Raw genomic sequence first — 18,166 nt, forward strand, 5'->3', positions numbered from 1 at the left:
TACCCTCCCTCCGTCCCTCCATCACCCCTCTCCAGACTGGGCTTTCACTTTGGGGGGCCCTCAGCTTCCCTCTCGGCTGACCAGGGAGCTTTCAAGGTACCCTGATGGATGCTAATGCTGGACTCTTTCAGATCGTTTTACAGCCGGAGCCTTTGATCTGCCAGCAGGCCTCTCTCCACGGGCTGCCTGTCCTGAGAAAATGTAAATCCCCGCCTTACAGACACCTGTAAAAAAAAATACAGCAGAAAGGAGGACAGAAAAAGAAGTAACTCTAAAGAAAAAGGGAAAGAAAAGATACAGTATTGTGACATTTTGAAAAAAAAAGAGGGAATAGTTTAGATTGCAGCAGGGCGACAAAGAATGAGATGGAAATTGTGCAGAAATAAGAGCGAGTGGCAACAAAAAGGAGGGGGACAGGCCTGCAGAGAAAGGAGCGGAGAAACTGAGACATGGCAACCAACAAAGACGGAAAAGAGGAATGGGTACCGCGCAACACAGAGACAGAAGGGACATGGATGGAGGCAATAGAAAGAAAGGCTACAACGGCAAAAAAGGAAAGGGAAGTTCATCTAAAGACCCAGCATGGAAGACAGGGGCAGAATGGCTAGGAGAGAGAAAGCAAGATGAAAATAGTGGAATAAAAAGTTAGTGAAGGCAGAGACAGATGGACAATTTGACTTTGGGAAGAAAGAAAGACAGAAAGCCAACCCAGACAGACACATGAGGCCTGCTGCGCAGCTCAAGGGCGGATGTGTGTGTGTACGGTTGAGAATTTAGGAAGGAAGAAGTGAAAAAGAAAGTATGGTGGAGGGGACTCAACAGTGAAAGAGGCCTCCCTCACCCGCGGCAGCAGCGCTCTGAATAGCGGGGCTGCTGCTGGACAGCTGGGTGCAGCTGATCGGGGGACAGACTCTGTGGAGGAGCGCTTGTCTTCCTGCAGCCAGCTGCTGTGTCCAGAGGCCAGCAGTGACAGCACAAGGCTCAGAATTGATTGCCAGAGCTGGCAGTTCAATGGGGTGGATGGAGTGCAGTGAGGGTGACTTCTCTGAAGTAGTGTCCACTGTACAGCAGCAGCAGAGCACAGCTGGCACTCACTGTATCCTCTTCTGAGAAAGAAAAGGGGGGCCAGAAGAGACATTGCTATTATTGTGACCCTTCCTTGTCTCCGCTTTCTTTTCTTTCTTCTCTTTATTCTGCCCTTACAGCCACTTGCTATCATTTCTCTTCCACTGTTCCCCAAGAGAACAGCGGAGGAAATGGCTGTCTTGCGGAGGAGATAAACTGCATTGAGAAGAAGTGCTCTGGAAGCAGGGGCGGATCTACCGGGGTGGCATGGGGTGGCAACTGCCACCCTAAACAATAGCCTTGCCACCCCAGCTGCCACCCCAGTTGGCATCTTTGTTTTGAAAGAAAAGTTGTGGCTCATCGGACATTTATGAGAGAAAGTCTCTAATGTCCGAGTGCAAGTGAATGCAGCACAAGATGCACTTCATGTAACCCCTCCCCCGGTCCTGGTGCGAGAGTGGAAATATGATTGGTGGCGAATTCACTTGAAGGTGGGGACGGCGCAAAACGAGAAGCCTTTCGGACCCAAGCACTGAAGGAATGAGGTAGTTGCGGTCTACAATGACAGAGAAGAGACTGTCAGTTTGGCTGTACTCAGCATTGAATCAAAACGCACTACAGCTGTTGATCTTAATAAGTTTGTGAGGCGTTTTGCTGAACAAAATAGTAATCGCCACAATAGACAATAGACATGCCAACTTGATGCTCTGCTCACGGATGACTCGATGAGAATAACAAACTGTTAAGATGATGACCTTGTATGCGTGTATATATTGTTTTCTTTGAGGGGGTCTGCCCCCAAAAAACAGTTTTAAGTCCTGAGAAAGTAAAATAAGACGGTGTGTAAAACTACATTGCCCAGCCAACAGAAAGTAACCACTTTGATTTAACTAGGCCAGTAGGTAAGGACCTTCCACTGGATAATAACTGCAGCGATGTTTTAGCTGAATACACGTTTAACCCTAACTGATGCAGTTAGTCACTTCTTTAATGTTTGTTCTTTCTGATGTAAAGTCAAGGTTGTAACTGTATATCAATAATGATATAATTACTTGTTTTTCAAATTTGAAGGAGGGTGAGCAAGCATCTTGATGAACATTCATCATTAACTCCTCCAAAGAATATAGTTTATTCAATAATAAATGAATATGTGAATCATAACAGTTCTTCACTATATCTGTAAAGCGTCTTTGAGCACCTGTAAAAACGCTAACAAATTAAATCTATTATTATTATTATTATTATTTATTAACAGTGATTGACAGCTGATAGGAATAATATGATTGTTAATAGTATCATATTCCTTCAGACAAACATCGATGAGACAGTTAATTAATGTACTTATTGCAGCAGTCTGCATAGATTTGGTACCCCTGCTGGTCTAAGAGTGAGACAAACTCATTCAGTTATTGTTCAGTTAAAATTCATTTAATTACGTCTGCCACCTTATATGTAAGGCTTTACTGATGTGCCACAATAATATCACCTATGTGATTGAGTTAAAATATTAATATTGTGGCTTTCCAAGATAACATTGATTGTAGGGGTGTAACGGTTCACAAACATTTCGGTTCGGTACGTACCTCGGTTTTTAGGTCACGGTTCGGTTCGGTACGTTTTCGGTACAGCAGAAAACATTATCACAAAACATTAAATATATTGTTTTAATTATTATTAAACTGTGACTAATGTATTCAAATAAATACAAAATATAGTAAAATAAACATTAAGGTGCAGCATTTCGATGAGCTGAAATAATCTGTATTTGAACTGTACTAGTACCTAAGCAGCCAGCTTGACATTAGGACTTGCTTGTCATTGTATTTTCATGTTGTTTAAAGAAAGATGAACTTGTCCACATTGCTTGCTGAAAGGGCAGATCTGCTGTCACTAACAATGTCTCCTGCTGTGGAGAACACCCTCTCTAGGGACAGGTAGCACAGCCAGGTAGCGCTTTGCTAACATGGCAACATAAGGATATTTGGCGTTTGTAATAGCTTTGGCTCGATCTGAACTCTTTGCGAGTGGTGGAGGCTTACATGCTAGTGGGAGTTGGGTTTGCACTTCAGTCTTTTTTCTTTTGGTACCAGTGATATTCACATTCGGGTGATGCCTTTTCAAATGAGTGTGATGTATTGCCAGCCGCGTAACCAATGTTAGTTGAACAATGCCGACAAACAGCTTTGGTACGGTCCACCTGTCTTTATCCGTCATCCTTGTACGTAACTGCGAAAACAAAATGTTCCCAAACCGGAGACTTCAATGATGCTGGAGGATTTTCAGCTCAACTTTATCTGCGTTCGCCATTTCGACAGTTCCTCAAATTACTGACTAGATTTGAACGCATCCCTCTGACCAGCTCTCATAGTATGCCTCTCGTCCAATGAAATGACTTGGTCGCTCTATGATATATACCTGAGATTACTTCCAGAAAGTTGTTCATGTTCTCAATTTTTTACTTTTAACGCTATATTCGTTCGGTACACACGTGTACCGAACCAAAGGGCCCGTACCGAATAATTTCAGTACGGGTACGTGTACCGTTACACCCCTAATTGATTGATATGATTGCGATTTAAATCAGCATATACTTCTGTCAGGGGATGCCACCCCTCAAAATCTCCTGCCACCCTCTTGCCACCCCATGAATATTTGTCTAGATCCGCCCCTGTCTGGAAGTCAAATGCTCCATATGAGAGTTGCTGTACAGCCTACAGTCTAGCATGCAGGTAAAAGGCTGTACACTAAGACGTGAGGTTTCTTTCTATAGTCAGGGCTCTTCCTGTGTGCAAAGTCTACACTCTTGAGGCAAAACAGGCTCTAGTCTTAATTTACTTTGTGTGTTTTATTGCTTTATTATATTCAGGAGGAAGGGTTAGAGTGAGAAAACATCAGGTATGTTCCTGTACATAGTAAAGTCTGTGGGTATCAAAAACCTGAAAAAATGAACTTTCTTTCTGCATTTATGTCATTAAATGCATTTAGTTATTTGTCTCCTCTATGTGGATTGTGGAATATATATATATATATATTTAGTTATGCTTTGTTAGATGTTCACACCTGCTCTGTGTCCTGTTGAGGCATTTGGATAATATTGTAATTTTTGCAACCACAACAGTAACAAAAAATGGGGCAGTTCAGCATACAGATGGGCCGGGCCTTTTATCACGGCCTTGTCAAAGTCTCCTGCAGACCTGAGGTCAAACACACCTCCAGTGGCATGATTATAGCGCTGCCACATACTCTGATCCAGAGTTACGTTTTTTTCTGTTTCCTCATACTGCTTCATGCTCTCACCCACACACTCCTCCGTCTCTGAGCCCCCCCCCCCAACCTTCCTATTGTCCTATCAAAACAGGAATGATGTCACTCTCCTTGTAGCTCCGGATGGGAAGACAACCGAGCCCAAAGTCCACGGTATAGCAGCAGCATCATCCTGTCTGCATGTCTGTTCCTTGTCAGTCCATCCGTCTCTGTGTCAGGAGGAAGGAAGGAAGGAAGGCCCTGCGGTCACACAGAGGGAGGGTTTGGAGAAAGGGGAGGAAGTGTGAAAGGGTGTCTTAGCTGGAGCTGATCCACTCCATTGGAGTCTCTCACTATAGAAGGGCTGTTTGGACAAGGCCAAGCGTAAGTGTGTGTGTCGGTGTGTGTGCATCGATGGCTGCGCACCAAGATCATCACAGAGTGGGAGAGAGTTGTGTTCGGTTGTATTTATTGATGGCTTCATTGAAAATATTCAGCATGTAATTGTTGCTGGCCTGTAAGCTAGTTGGGGACATTAGATTCCGTGTGTGTGCGTGTGTGTTGTGTGACTCAGTGCTTCTGTAAGTTCACTGTTCATCGGAGAGTGACAGCTTACCTCAGTGGAAATGTAACTGAGTCATCATGTTCGGTGACTGAGCTGAACATGGAGGGTTTAGCACCTCTCGCATCGCAGCAGACACACACATAAGGACACACTCACTTCAACCTCGAATGCTTTCATCCACGTTTTTGTGTGAGAAAACTTGCATGATCTGTGCTCAGTTGAGAAAACAATACCTAATACGTGCAGTGTGAGAAAAGCCTAAAGTTCATTACCTTGCAGATTTCCTCACATAGGCACATAACCTGATAACCTGTTGTTGCAATGTAAGTCATGTATTATGCAGGAATGAGTCCTGAAACCCAGAAATGTGTTAGCATTTTAGCTATTCCCGCTCCTTCATCTCACAACAATGTTTTTTTGTCATCAACTTGGGTAGCTAACAAGACGCTTATGACACTATTAACATCACTTAGCCTTTAGTTTAGCTGACATGAAGCAATGGTGTTGACTGCAATGTCCTTTTTTTATTAGCCTAACTAGCCTATTAGCAATTTACTTAGGCTAACTGCATTTAAAAATGATTAAAGTTGTGCTTATATGTGGGGATTATCCTGCTAACAAAACAATGCTCTTGGTGAGGAAACTAGCAGATGCTAACTCCTGGGTAAGCCTACAAAATGACCTCATCTAATGAGCGCCTCTCTATTTCCGCAGAGGGACAATCAGCGTGTAAAAGGGGTTGGAGCTATAGTGGAGAGCTAGCAACAGTGCTGTTGGCTTGGTTGCTGGAGAGCATGGGTGGAATTAAGTGCATTGGAGAATGAGTTGGAAAAAGACATTTCCTGGTGTGAGCAGAGGGGCGGCTGGGAGGAAGACATCCAGGCGCAGAGGCAGTGAGACACCACTTAGCTTCCCCACTGCTCAAACAGACTGGAGTTACTAGTTAGATTCCTGGAAGTTAAGGGGAAGCTGTGAGCTGGATCTGGACCAGTAATCGAGGAATGGCTGGCAGCTACTGTACGTCTGAAGAACGCTGCTGAAGAGCCTTTGGGCAAACTACCAAATTGAACTGAGTAATTTTCCTTTTAAAGGTGTCTCCTAGTCTAATGCAAACATACTGCACCAAATGACACGATATGGTTGAGTAAACATGTGAAACAGAGACAACACTCTTCCCCTATGTTAAAAAACCTGTCAGTCAGTTACAGTTAAACATTACACCATAAATCAACACATCACTTCCTGTGTTGTGTCATTATTGTTTTGTTTGATTTATAATTTCTCTCCTTTTTTTTCCTCTTCTGTGTATTCAGCTGATAAGACTTACAGTCGGGGCTTGAAAAGGCACACCCTTGCCTGCTCTTGTTCAGCTACTAAAAATAAGCGGTGAAGTAATGTGAAAAACACTGCTCTATTTACATTCTGGTAAGTTACAGCCTCAATGCTGCCTGCCTCTCACTGTTGAATCTGGGCTAAATGGCTGAGGGGAAATTTCACTGCTGTTTTTTTTTTGCTGGCCGAGGGACAGGGAGAAACGGTGAGAAAGTGGCTATACTGAAAGAGGAAGAAGTGAAATAGAAAACTGAACTTAAAGAGAAAAGCGACGAGATAATGTAGAAAGATAGATTCAGTTCATACATTCAGTTAAGTAGAAACAAAGTGAATGATGGGCATATAAATGTATACATTTTTTTGTTGAGAGGATTAAAGGAGACAGATGGCTGTCATCATCATCAAACATGTGAGTGGGATTGTGTGCGTACTGGGACATCTCGTTCCTCCCTATAGCCAAAGGGACGAAGGGGACAGAAATAACAGACACTGCAGGGCGGATGGCGGATACAAATCTCTCTGGCTGAATTTATGAATGATTGGGATCAGAGGGGCGCGTGGACGGGTGTGTGCGCGTTGCTCAGACCATGCCTGCCATCCCCTCTGACGACACTGTTGTCCTCAAACAGAGAGAGCAAGACGGAGACAGGCGAAGGGACGATACCAAATGCCAAGAGGATCCACAATTGCCCTCACTGTACTCAGCTGGCTTTATGACGTAGATTCTTGAAGCAGGAAGCGTGTTGTAGCTACAGGCTTAAGGGAACATAAGTCCGCAGCATTGACCGATATAGTTACAAAAATACATCTCATGCTTTGTTTCGGATTAAAAATGCAAATCAGATTGTAGTGTTTTTAAATGTGACATGTCAGAAGTAATTCATGGTAAAACAGATCTGTATCCTAACAACACTAAATTAAATTCAAAAATTCATACTTTCTGCTCATTTTATGAACTTCTTGTTGTCAATTGTTTTGTATGCTTATGCTGGCTCAATTTTCTTTTCTTTTTTTGTTATTGTTTACTTTCCTCCTTACATTGAGGGGACATCTGTTGCTGTGGCTTTTTGACCTCTTCTCTCCTTTTATGTTGATATCCAGCTTATGTCAATCTTGTGATTTATTACGCAATTTCTTCGACTGCAAAGGTTTTGTATATTTGAAGAGGACAATGTTTGACTGCAGAGCTCTGAAAAAGGAGACCTTTTCCAAGTAGCATGAATATCTCCAACAATCTCCTTTAAAGCTGGAAACCATTTGCAAGGTCTTTGGTGAGTAGAACAATCTCGTAACAAAGCCCTGATTAAGGCACTTAGGGACTGATGGAGGGCAAAATGGTTCGATGTGGATAACTAGATCTGGTTCTGTGCACATCAATTGGCCAATCTTTATTTCATCCCACTGATTCCACTTCATTAATGACTTCTCTGATATTTCAAATGAATGCATTGTGACAGCAGGCATGGTAGCTGCCTAGCAAAACCCAACCAGCTGATGATGTAACAAATCATGGACTGAATCCCATATTTTGCCACTGCTCACCTCCCAAACCTCTGATGAGGAAATAGAAGTAAAAGGAGCTTGTTTGCCTCTTATCTGCAGGAAATAGCATTAGGCTAAATTGTACTCTTGGGTTGGGGCATGAAAGAGATGGCATGGCTGTGACCATCATTAGCCCTGTCCCCCGACGTGAGGCCTGCCCCAGGGCTGGGCAGGAAGGCAGAAGGTGGGCAGGAGAGGGTCCGCAGCCCTGGGTGGGCTCCACCACTTGGGCCCTGCTAATGGGCAGGCAACCATCAGCCTGGTATGTCGGTATGCGGGCCGCCACTGCTCATATGGACGTCAAGGGATTTAAAATCTGCTGGAGCAGACAACTGTGAAACAAGAGTGGCCACCCTGCCTACACCCACTGCCACTGACCATCCACCCCTCGTCTACTGCTTCACCCAGTGGAGCAGAAACTGGCCAGCTCTGGTCCGGTTTGATCGGTTGGTACCGGTTTGCTTTTTGTGTCCATGTTCCCGTGCTTCCTACTTCTTCTCAGAGGGATCAAAACAGTTTCTCAGCTCACATCTCACATCCCACAATGCCATGCACTGCTACCAATGAGAACTCAGTCTTTTCCCAGCAGTTTCCACAACGACAGCAATTTTTCCCATGCTCTCCTTTCAGTGAACCTATTTGGGGCATTAGGCTATCAAACCAGCTGAAAATAATAACTCTTTGAGAAGTCAAGAAAAAAGAAATTCTATTCAATGTGCATATATCACTTCTCAATTTAACCCCACCATTGTTTCTAATCACACTCATGCCTTTAAAAAACTATTTTTTTGTTTAAACCTTCTCCCAGCACAAGTGTTTTCTTTTCTGTAACTATACACTGAAGTGATACATCCTGTGCTTTAAGAAACAATGAGCTAATTGAAAGGCTAAGCGGCTGTATTTACAGCTCCTATTGTGACCAACGTGTCGGGGTGAATGGCTCCTCTGGCCCTGAGGCAAACTCACAACCTGCCATTCAGGATAACAGCCCTGTCAATGAGAGATGCATATCACCTTTGCTCCCGGTATTTTACGACACAAGGGTCCAATACAGCATCCCCCCGACAGAGAGCTGAAGAATCAAATACTCAGTGTTAGGTGTCTACTGATGGGACACTCAATTGTATATTGTGCAGTAGAAAGGTTGTGATGTACAACAAAGAGCATGAGGCATGGAGCTTAACAAAAACAGGTAGGAAAGGGGATATACACTGAACAAAAATATAAACGCAACACTTGTTTTTGCTCCCATTTTTCATGAGATGAACTCAAAGATCTAAAACATTTTCTATATACACAAAATAACCATTTCTCTAGGGGTAGGGTTAGTGTTAGGGTAATGTTGTGAATCGAGTGGCCCATGGTGGTGGTGGGGTTATGGTATGGGCAGGCGTATGTTATGGACGACGAACACAGGCCACTCGATTCATAACATTACCCTAACCCTAACCCTACCCCTACCCCTCACACCAGATACTGACTGGTTTTCGGACCCCCCCCAGACCCCCCCAATAAAGCAAAACTGCACGTTTCAGAGTGGCCTTTTATTGTGGCCAGCCTAAGGCACACCTGTGCAATAATCATGCTGTCTAATCAGCATCTTGATATGCCACACCTGTGAGGTGGGATGGATTATCTCGGCAAAGGAGAAGTGCTCACTATCACAGATTTTTTCAGATTTGTGAACAATATTTGAGAGAAATGGTTATTTTGTGTATATAGAAAATGTTTTAGATCTTTGAGTTCATCTCATGAAAAATGGGAGCAAAAACAAAAGTGTTGCGTTTATATTTTTGTTCAGTGTATGTTATATAAAAAGTGACACTAGGTTCTCACAACGAGACCAAAGGCTGTGAAACCAGCAGACAGCTTACTGGCCAGCCTATCAGAGGAACACTATTAATACCAGGGGGACGTTGTCCCCTTTTCCCTGAGGATGAAAGTCGGAGGAAGTCATCGATTCTTCCCACCATAATCTCTGGGAAGGACAGACCTTGCCTTTTCCCTTTTGGGTGACGAGGGTTATTATTCTACAATTTTGAAAGGGCTCACACAAGGGCTATTTCTGTCTCTCAGTGATGGCGAGGCATTGGAGAGTCTGATCCTCTGTAGCACCAACAAACAGTCGTTGTTGCAGCGTCCCCTTCCCAGGAACGTTTCCTGATATCTGTGGGGATTTTTTAAAATCTTTGTAAGCGCTATTGATCTAAACAAAGTGTTCAAGCAGTGGTCACTTATTTAAATTTGAACAACCTAAGATTACCTGACAAAGGCTTCTAGTGGTGTCTAATGGTGTTGTTAAAACAGTGTAAAACAGCAAAGGATTGGTTGGTTAGTTTGAATAATTGTTCTTAAAACTAATAAGGTCGATCCTTCTATCCCAAAACGAAATCATTCTGTACCATTAACCCAGTAGTTATGTGCTCTAACCTTACCCTGCCGTGTGTTCAGAAACGCTAACACAATTATTTTTTGTAGGGCAGTGAGTAACAATTATCTTCCAAGGAACAACCACCATATTGTCTTACAGTTGCAAGAAACCCTTTGGATTCTCCACACATAGCGTTGTGTGTTCCTTCCAAACAGCTCAACTTTGGTTTCATCTGTCCACAGAATATTTTGCAGAATTATTTGGAACATCCAGGTGCTCTTTTGCAAACTTCAAACGTGCAGCAATGTTTTTTCTGGACAGCAGTGGCTTCCTCCGTGGTGTCCTCCCATGAACTCCATTCTTGTTCAGTGTTTTACGTATCGTAGATTCGTCAACAGAGATGTTAGCATGTGCCAGAGATTTCTTTAAGTCTCTAGCTTAAGTCTCCTAGGGAGAGTAGCAACAGTGCTGAACTTTCTCCATTTATAGACAATTTGTCTTACCGTGGACTGATGCACATCAAGGCTTTTAGAGATACTTTTGTAACCCTTTCCAGCTTTATGCAAGTCAACAATTCTTAATCGTAGGTCTTCTGAGAGCTCTTTTGTGCTAGGCATGGTTCACATCTGGCAATGCTTCTTAAGAATAGCAAATTCAAAACTGGTGTGTATTTTTTATTGGGCAGGGCAGCTTTAACCAACACCTCCAATCTCGTCTCATTGATTGGACTCCAGGTTGACTGACTCCTGACTCCAATTAGCTCTTGAAAAAGTCTTTAGCCTAGGGGTTCACATACTTTTTCCACCCTGCACTGTGAATGTTTACATGGTGTGTTCAATAAAAACATATAATTGTTTGTGTGGTATTAGTTTAAGCAGACTGTGTTTGTCTATTGTTGTGACTTAGATGAAGATCAGAACACATTTTATGACCAACTTATGCAGAAATCCAGGTAATTCCAAAGGGTTCACATACTTTTTCTTGCAACTGTATGTATTTGCGTTAGGAAAACTTGCTTTAAAAGTAAGTTGGTAAAAGGCTGAAGCATGATCCAAGGAAGAACCCATTAAAAGTTGGAGCTGATCCGAATCACAGGGCACACTCATTATTTATCACTTATGGAAATGGCCTTGGCTTAGATCTGTGCTTTTTTAGGGCTTTTTCAGTATAATTTGTGTCCCCAGACTCTACAGCATGCAGTTTCTAAATTCTCCCTCATAAGTTATGTAGTTATAGTGCTGCTACAACATAATATCACCTGTTGTATTTTTTGGTTGATTGGGTGAATGGGACTTATAGATGTGGATGTCAGAGCAGCTGTCAGAGCAGGTCCTGATGGGGAGGACAAACTGCACAGTGGTTGTGACAGGATGAGGATGAGAGGAAGACAGGCAGCATCTGTGTGTGAGTGTGTGTGTGTGTGTGTGTGTGTGTGTGTGTGTGTGTGTGTGTGTGTGAGTGTGTGTGTGTGAGTGAGTGAGTGTGTGTGTGTATGTGTGTGTGTGTGTGTGGTGTGTGTGTGTGTGTGTGTGTGTGTGTGTGTGTGTGTGTGTGTGTAGATCTGGAGCAGTTAGAACAGCATAAGCAGATGTTTCCTCTATTTGGCTCTAGAACATGAAGAAAAACAAGGGCCTAACCTAGAAGACAGGGTCTCATTGATCACCTACAGTAACCCACTCAAACAGCGATACAAAGTTAAGTTAAGTTATAATAAATAACTTAACACAAGGCCTAATTCTGTTAAGATAATTGCATTTTATAGGCATATGAGTTGATGAAGCAATTCAGCAATGGTGAATCATGAAATTCTATGAATATCTTGTGCATTTAATGTAATCTGCGTGTAGAACTTGCGTTACACCTGCCTTTGAGAAAAAGTCCACACAATGTTTGCAAATGAGTGTGATTTATGGAAGTTGGTGCAAGAGGTCCAGTGAGGTCCACCTCTGTCCTGATAGTCCCGGTTTTGGTGAGCTGTGAGGAGTGGAGCAGCTGCACAGCGCTAATCCTAACAGGCAAACGTTGTGAACACAAGTGTTCTGCTGCTGCACAGCCAACCACATGTCAAAAGTGTCGAGTCACGCTGAGAGCAGCCACTTGCCCCAGGAATGCTCTATCACACTGGACTACACTGTATGCATTTCCTTTCCTTCAGAAGACTGCGGCCAATTAGCATTAGGGAAGTGTATGGTAAAGTCTGGTGTGAAATGAGTGACGACAATCAAGACTTTTCCAATTAGGGTGGAAGTTCATGAAAAGCGAGCTTGTCTTTTGATGATCACTTATCAACCCAACCCCTAAGTGGCAACCTCTGGTGATGTAAAATGAAGGGTATATGCGGATGTAGCAAACACTGCAGTTCCTCGGATGGCCACATGGCTCCAAAAGCGATTCAATCCACATAGACCCCCATGTTAAAAAGCCCAACACAGAAGAAATCAACAGGTGTTGCCGGTATAAAAAACTGTTTGGTGTAGCTAATTATCCCATTCATGAGAACTCTATGAGTGGTGATTTTTTTTTATATTGGCCATTTAAATTGCATTCAGGGTTAAAATTAAGTTTAATTAAGGAGGTGGCCGCTTTCAATGACAAGTGGGTGCAGTCTCTACAGCTTCAGAAACATACAGTATGGGTGATGTCACATGTATACATTCTATGGATAAGCATGTCCATCATCTGTAGAAAGATGCTAGTGCAACTCAACAGGGAACAACACTTGCAGGGGATGCAAACTATTTCATAATTATAACATACAATGGGGGATAAAAAAGTGACACAACTTTAAGAATTACTTAACATACAAATGTGTCCTGACACTTTCAACCCTATTGGAACCAATATTGCTTAGACAACATGTTGAAACTCTAAAGCATGGACAAAGAAAGACGACAACAATAATACTTTTGTATAACTTTTTCCTTCCTTTTCTTTTCTATTCTTCTTCTTTTTAAGTGCCATTAAGCTTAATTCTACTGTTACACATGTTTCAGTGTATTTTGTCATCATTTATTTTGCGGTCTCAAAGCAACCTTTTCAAACTCAATTATTTCTGTTTCTTCAGTGATCCATTCTTTTTGAATTTGTGTGCTTGAAGCAATCTGTTTTTTTTATGACTACTGTAGTTTGCACTTTTGACAAAGACACAATTGCAGACACTGATTGCAGATGGCAAGTAATAAAAGAAACATTCATAAATGTTCCTTCAGAAACATTTTGTGTATCTATAATTGTAGTCAGGGCATGCACCACAATACATCTACAGTCACAACATTACACACATCCACTGTTTAGTCAAAACTGTTAGCCATGTGTCATTGTGTAATAGCAAGAGTAGCATACCTAACTGTATAATACCAAATTACCTTATCGATTCAATTGTTTTATTTATTTAAGGTATTTTACCAGGAAGCGTGATTCTTATAATGCATAGTATTTATTCAGTATAATAACGGGCAGTAAAATGTCTGATTGTTTACAATCCAAGACAATTGATCCATCTACATGTAGTCTGAGAGTGGCAAAAAACCTGACATGTGGCTAAAAATCCCTTTTGGTGTCTATTAAAAATTGCATCAATTATATTGTTGGTCTTTTTGTTTTTGTCTGACTATTATTGTAAATAAAAGCTCCTCAAACTAATTTTTTGCAACTCTCATTTGCCATTTTGTTATCTTTCTTTTTTCTTTTTGTAACAACGTCTTGTTTTCTTGCTTATTACCTTTGAGGTGGTAAAAGTAACTAGAACTACTTACAAATAAAAAATAAGGTATATGGTGTGGCAAAAAAAGAACATCTCTACGCTTCTATCCTATGATGAACAATGTGTTATACATTCTCACAAAATAATACATTTGATTAGCAATTTAAAAAACAATTCGATCATTGTGTGCAAAATGATAGAGGCAGCGAAAGCACCTAAACCTAACATTTACAGGAATCCATGCCTGCGTGTTTTCGATGGCAGAGAAATACACGGTACTGGTATCATATCATTGTGATACTGAAAATGACAGTAACAAGGTCAATAATAGATCACTGCTGACCTTTACCTTACTGAAAGCTACTTTTATTTCCTATTTTCAGGGATTTATACACCTGCAGAAAGTGTGAGAATAAACAACACCAGCCATGAACTTGACAAACCCTAATATGACATAAGTGAAGTAACTACACAAACAACAGCACAGGCCGGCTAATCCCAGCTACAATAACTTTCAAGTAAGATCAGTAATGAGCCACAATTTCCACTTACTCATAACATGTTTTGTTTTTTTAAAACAAGCATGACAGAAGAAGATAAACAGGCAGAAGAAAGCTTTTTTAAAGCTCCTGCGACCGACAGACAAGCAAGCGAAACTGGTTTCAATCAAAACAAAACTACAAGCCCAGCAGCGCTATGATCTATTGTTAACAGAGATGGCATCTGAGGATAGCAGGAGCATTCACAAACACAACCTATACCAGCTTCTCGGAGCATTTCCTTAACACCGAATTGATTGTTTCCTCTGTCAAGTGTCATCTGTATCTCATGTTTCAGGACATGCATGACACATTTTCTTACACACAGCCCAGGGCTATTTGACATGTAATGTGTAAACAGATTGTGATCATTCAAAATATGATCATTCAGGCGAGTTTGGCTTGAGATCCAGCAAGTTCAAACACAGAAATAGGACGCATGGACGAGATGTTGCTCACATGAATCAGTAGCTCACGTAGGCAAAGAGAAGAATATAAATACTCTTACCTGAGATCACCTCCTGAGGCTAGTCCTGAGCAAATCCCACTGATGCCATTCCTAGAAGACACAATATGCAGTCAAGTATGAAGACAGTCACAGTGATAAGGAGGATGAATGATTTTAGATAATGACATTTGCAGGTAACACAGAGAAGCACCGCAGGCACAGAGTTCTGTAAGTTGTCATCATTTTAATACCATGACAACAAATGGGAAATTCCTGAGAATCAGATAAAATAAGCCCTGACACAATTTGGTTGTTGTGAAATTAAGTCTTTAATGTGTCTAAGATATGATACTTTGTCACTGTAGTAATTTTACAGTTTAAGTGGGTGTGACATTTCAAGCACTGGTAAACAAAACAAATTGTTTTAAAGGGCGCCCTATTATGCTATTATAGAGTTTCATGTTTTGTGCCTCTACTGCAGGGGTGGGGAACCTTTTTCTTCTCAAGGGCCATTTCAATTTTTACAACATCCTCCGAGGGCCGTACAAATTATTGAACTCAACGTCTGCTTAAAAAACTAAAATCACAGCCCATTCATTTCGCCTTTCTTTCATGCGAAACAGCAACCTCTTAATCCAGATATTTGACCATGACCCGCGCATTCATGCACCGTGGCATGACCACCAAAACAGAAGTATATGGACACAAGATGTGTGCAAATGTATTTAGTTTCATATCCATGTGGACATGATTTAAGTGGGGGGGGTTCTCCGTTAGAACTACACCCCTGTCTTCTTTTTTTGCGTGTGTTTATAAATTACCTCGAGGGCCGTACCAAATGGTCTCGCGGGCCGTATACGGCCCGAGGGCCGAAGGTTCCCCACCCCTGCTCTACTGTGATGCTTTAATGTTTAAAAAGCTCTTTACTTTTCTCATACTACCTGTGCTGCAGCACCTCTTTTCACCCTCTGTCTGAAACCAGAGCCCAGTCTGCTCTGATTGGTTAGCTGGCTGGCTCTGTTGTGGTCAACCGCTTAGAGATGTCCCGCCCCTTAGCCTATCACTGTCACGATCTGTCTTTATGGTGTTTGGTCTTGTCTTGTTTTATTTTGTAAGGTCTTCACTTCCTGTCTTGCCTGTTTCTGTCTGCGTTGTGTCTCGTTTGGATTTGTCTGTGGTTCCCTGTCGTTAGTTTCCCTGGTGTGTCTGATTACCCAATTGTGTTCACCTGTGGCCCCTGTGTTTTCTTCTCCCTCCTCACCTGTGTCTTGTTTGTGTGATTAGTCTTGTGTGTATTTAAGTTCTGTTTTTTCTGTCTGTCTTTGTCGGTTCGTCGTTTGTATGTGACTGTGTTCACCGGTGAGTGTTCTGTCTGTCCAAGTTCTATTAAAAGTATATCAGTTTAATCTGCATTTGGGTCCTGTTTCCTTCGCTCTACCGTGACAGAACGAACCGACCAAGAAATGGACCCAGCAGATGATCCATTTGAGGTGGAACTACAACATTTTTCCTTTTATTTGGCTTGCTGCTATGATTGGTGGAAGGGAGCGTCCAGTGTTCGGCAGAGGGAGGCCGCTCTGGTAGAGGCGCACCGGTTGGCTATGGAGAAACCAGACTTGGTGAAGTTCTTACCTGGCTGGATTTTGGACTTCCTCTGGGTGTGTGATTTCCAGCCTGCTGAATACAAACGTCTCTGTGTGTTCCGTCTGGAGTCAACCAGTGCTTCTGCCCCAGTTCCTGCTCCTGTCCAGGAGTCGTTTTCTGGAACTCGTCTGGCTTTTGGAGGTCCACGGAGCCTTCAGGCGGCTTCTAGGAGAAGGAGTCGCAAGTCCAGGCTAGCAGCCCAAGCCCCAAGAGCCATGATTCCGGTCCCAGTTTTGGCCCCAGCGGCCATGGTTCTGGCCCCAGCGGCCATGGTTCCAGACCCAGCTCTTGCCCCAGCTGCCATAGTCCCATCTCAAGTCCCTTCTCTAGTCCCTTCCCAAGTCCCTCCTCAGGTCACTTCTCTAGTCCCTTCTCTAGTCCTTTCTCAAGTCCTTTCTCAAGTCTCTCCTCTAGTCCCATCTCTAGTCCCATCTCCAGTCCCTCCTTTAGTCCCTTCCCTAGTCCCTTCTCAAATCCCAACTCTAGTCCCATCTCAAGTTCCCTCTCGAGTCCCCTCTCGAGTTCCCTCTCCAGTCCCTACTGAAGTGCCGTTGGAGGTTCCGGCTTCAGTACCGGCCCACACAGCAATGATCCAGGCTTCAGCTCCGGACTTTACAGCCATGTTTCCGGCTCCAGAACCGGACCTTACAGCCATGTTTCCGGCTTCAGAACTGGACCTTACAGCCATGTTTCCGGCTCCAGAACTGGACCTTACAGCCATGTTTCCGGCTCCAGAACTGGACCTTACAGCCATGTTTCCGGCTCCAGAACCGGACCTTACAGCCATGATTCTGGCTTCAATTCCGACCCCCGCAGCCATGGTTCCGGCCCCAGCAGCCATGGTTTCGGCTTCAGTACCGTCCCCGGAAGCCATGGGCTCGACTCCAGTTTCGGCTACAGGGCTGGCTCCTCAGCCGACGCCAGCTCCCCGAGTCTTGTCGGCGTACCGGCCGACTCCAGCACCTCGTCTTCTGCTGGCTCCCCAGCCGACGCCAGCTCCCCGAGTCTTGTCGGCGTACCGGCCGACTCCAGCACCTCGTCTTCTGCTGGCTCCCCAGCCGACGCCAGCTCCCCGAGTCTTGTCGGCGTACCGGCCGACTCCAGCACCTCGTCTCCTGCTGGCTCCCCAGACGACGCCAGCTCCTTGTCCTGTCCCGTTGGAGGTCCCGCCATCTACTCTCCTGCCGGGGGTCCTGCCAATCCTTTGTCCTGTGCCGTTGGAGGCCCCGCCGACTACTCTCCTGCCGGGGGTCCTGCCAACCCTTTGTCCTGTGCCGTTGGAGGCCCCGCCGACTACTCTCCTGCCGGGGGTCCTGCCAACCCTTTGTCCTGTCTCGTTGGAGGTCCCGCCGTCTACTCTCCTGCCGGGGGTCCTGCCAATCCTTTGTCCTGTGCCGTTGGAGGCCCCGCCGACTACTCTCGTGCCGGGGGTCCTGCCAACCCTTTGTCCTGTGCCGTTGGAGGCCCCGCCGACTACTCTCCTGCCGGGGGTCCTGCCAATCCTATGTCCTGTGCCGTTGGAGGCCCCGCCGACTACTCTCCTGCCGGGGGTCCTGCCAATCCTATGTCCTGTGCCGTTGGAGGCCCCGCCGACTACTCTCCTGCCGGGGGTCCTGCCAACCCTTTGTCCTGTGCCGTTGGAGGCCCCGCCGACTACTCTCCTGCTGGGGGTCCTGCCAACCCTTTGTCCTGTCCCGTTGGAGGGTCCGCCGAC

At 44.0% G+C, this 18,166-nt stretch overlaps 1 long non-coding RNA gene across 1 annotated transcript in view; it reads right to left on the reverse strand.

The window, feature by feature from the left end:
• LOC117542797 overlaps nucleotides 1–18,166 on the reverse strand; it is a 150,858-nt gene that overhangs the window by 23,533 nt on the left and 109,159 nt on the right. The window contains exon 3 of the long non-coding RNA XR_004568489.1: nucleotides 14,869–14,919. This is a non-coding gene — a long non-coding RNA (uncharacterized LOC117542797). The remainder of the gene's footprint in view (nucleotides 1–14,868; nucleotides 14,920–18,166) is intronic.

Source organism: Gymnodraco acuticeps, unplaced genomic scaffold (genome assembly GCF_902827175.1).
Source record: "Gymnodraco acuticeps unplaced genomic scaffold, fGymAcu1.1, whole genome shotgun sequence".
Classification (NCBI taxonomy): Eukaryota; Metazoa; Chordata; class Actinopteri; order Perciformes; family Bathydraconidae; genus Gymnodraco; species Gymnodraco acuticeps.